This window comes from Phocoena phocoena, chromosome 3 (genome assembly GCF_963924675.1).
Source record: "Phocoena phocoena chromosome 3, mPhoPho1.1, whole genome shotgun sequence".
NCBI lineage: Eukaryota > Metazoa > Chordata > Mammalia > Artiodactyla > Phocoenidae > Phocoena > Phocoena phocoena.
In genome coordinates this window covers 134,148,724-134,151,607 of record NC_089221.1, presented here as the reverse complement: position 1 = coordinate 134,151,607, position 2,884 = coordinate 134,148,724, and positions in this window count along the sequence as shown.

The window sequence follows — 2,884 nt, the reverse complement described above, 5'->3', positions numbered from 1 at the left end:
TTTATAGCTGGTGAGTAGAAGAGCTAAGATTAAAGCCAGGCCTTCTACATCCCAATCTCATGTTACTGCCATTCTTCCCATGAGTACAGTATTTTAATTAAGTTCATGGATTTTTCCATCCCTCCCCTACCAGTTACCGTGTTTCCTTGGCTGCTTTCTGAATCCATTACCAGGAAACAGAGGCACCAAGGCCATTCTAAGAAGTAAACCTCATTGAGATATGAAGCCCTGCTTATCAGAGCTAACTATCAGCGGTAGAAAGCCTTTAGAGATAGGGAAATAACAATAGAACCTAATAATAAGGGTGTCCACCTGGTGTGGCCTGGAAAGTCATTAACCATCGTTAAAGAAATCCTGCTTATTGCTTACCCAGGAGCGTGCTTCTCAAAGTTGCTTATGTGATAAGCAACTCAGTTGCAAATCAGCACCTGTCATTAGGAGCATTCACCCTTTTGACTTTCAATTTAGGACTCCTATTTGAAACCATTTTGTTTTTCTCTGCCTACAGCAACTCAGTCCTTTGGCCTGTCTCTCCCAGTCAGCAGTCTGCAGGCCTCAGTTCAATTTTAACTGCTCTAAAGAATGGCTTCTTTAGAGAGAGCTCCTCACAAGTGAATCCCATGCATGCCAAATCAATATTGCCCATATTTTGTCTGATCTTTGCAAACATACCCTCCAAACCTGATGAAATCTACCTAATTGATTTTGTAGGTCATGGTGACAAACAGAAACTACTTCTGTTTATTTATAGTGGATAATTGCCCATACACTGCACTTTTCTAGCAAGGGGCTCAAATCAGTTTTTTTTGTTTTGTTTCGTTCTGTTTTTTTTTTTTTTTCGGTACGCGGGCCTCTCACTGTTGTGGCCTCTCCCGTTGTGGAGCACAGGCTCCGGACGTGCAGGCTCAGCGGCCTTGGCTCACGGGCCCAGCCGCTCCGCAACATGTGGGATCTTCCTGGACCGGGGCACGAACCCATGTCCCCTGCATCGGCAGGCGGACTCTCAACCACTGCGCCACCAATCAGTTTTTGAATCTTCTTTCATTTAATATTACACCTTGACAGGTATGAGTCAGCTATCATTATTCCTTTCCCTTTTTCAGGTCCATTGTGACAGTTGATCTCCAAAGATGGTCTCAATAATTCTGCCCACCCTTTATATTGCATACCCTTTTTCAGCAATTCCCACCAAGAAGTGGAATCTGTTTCCCCACCTCTTGAATCTGATTTGGCCTCATCACTCACATGAACCAACAGAATATGGCATAAGCAACACTGGGCAACTCAATTGGCCTTGCAGCTTCTGGTGTGGCTCTCCTGGAGCTGCTGCCATGTTAATTAATGGCAGCCTGCCAGATAGCTGCCAAGCTAGCCAGCTAGCCAGCTGGAGGATTAAACAAGAGAATGTGTACTAAGTCCCTAGCACATAGTAGGTATTCCAGTACATGTGAGTTTCTTGCCTCATTTTCTATAGTAATCAGTTCCTATCTAGGTAAGGCTTGAATTAAATTAGTAATTTCTGCACATTTCTTTTTAAGAGTGGGAGAATGGTTTTTCCCTCTTCCTTGTTCAGAAATGTACTAAGAACCTGGTGTGATCGTGGCCAGTTGAAGCGTGTCAAATATGATTACCATCTGAAGGACAACAGCAGGGTTCTTCAGAAACCCTCTGCCCCTTAGTGAGAGAAAGGGTTCACTTTGTAATATGTTCTCATCAATGAGCACAGAAAGGACTTTGAGTTCTGAATACTAAGTATAGTTCAAAAATCCAACTTATTGGAAAGGAAAAAGGAAAATCACAGGTTTTACAACAAAGTCACTCTTCAGGTTCTCGGAATCAGTTTAAAAGACCAATTCTACTGTTTGCCTGCCAGATCTGAGTATTTTCGTCCTATGGCTGCTAACCGCATAGGTCTCCATAGGTCACCAAGGCCTCAGAGACTGGGCTGCTGTAGCAGGAAAAACCAGTCAAACTGGTGGAGGGCAGTGCAGCAGGTGGCAACTTACCTTGGAGTCCTTTGAGGTTTACAAGGAGAAAGGGGTGTGGGAGGTGGGTGGTGGCAGTGGTGAGGGTAGTGTGACATTTTCTTGCCAAGACTGTGTGACAGCAGCAATGGCAGAGCTGATAACAGTCCAAAATCTGGGGAGCCATTAATAGAAAAAAATACAGTGCCTGCTAAAACCTCCTGACCACCAGCAGGAAATATGATCAACCAGGGTCTGTGGTCTTTCAAAAGCACCCATCCAAGACTCCAATGCATGCTCTTCCATTCGCGGAGGCTGTGCCCATATATAGGGTGCTGTGGGTGCTGGGGACTGAGAACAGAGAAGGGAGGAAGTGAGAAAGTCAATAAGCCCCACAATCAGGTGGGGAAGGTTACTCCTATGCCAGTTTTCTTTGGCATATGAGTTGATGCTTGCCAATACTTGCAATGAATTGAAGTCTGTATGAAAGTTATTTTAGTGAGTAGAAATTGTGACTCAATACTCCCAATTTGAGCAATGTCACATTTTTTTAAAAATAAATTTATTTTTTTTTTAATTTTTGGCTGCGTTGAATCTTCGTTGCTACATGAGGGCTTTCTCTAGTTGCGGTGAGCAGGGTCTACTCTTTATTGTGGTGCGCAGGCTTCTCACTGCAGTGGCTTCTCGTTGCTGAGCACAGGCTCTAGGTGCGCAGGCTTCAGTAGTTGCGGCACGTGGGCTCAGCAGTTGTGACTCGCAGGCTCTAGAGCACAGGCTCAGTAGTTGCGGCACACGGGCTTAGTTGCTCCGTGGCACACGGGATCTTCCCGGACCAGGGCTTGAACCCGTGTCCCCTGCATTGGCAGGCGGATTCTTAACTGTGCCACCAGGGAAGCCCCAATGTCACATATTTTTATTTT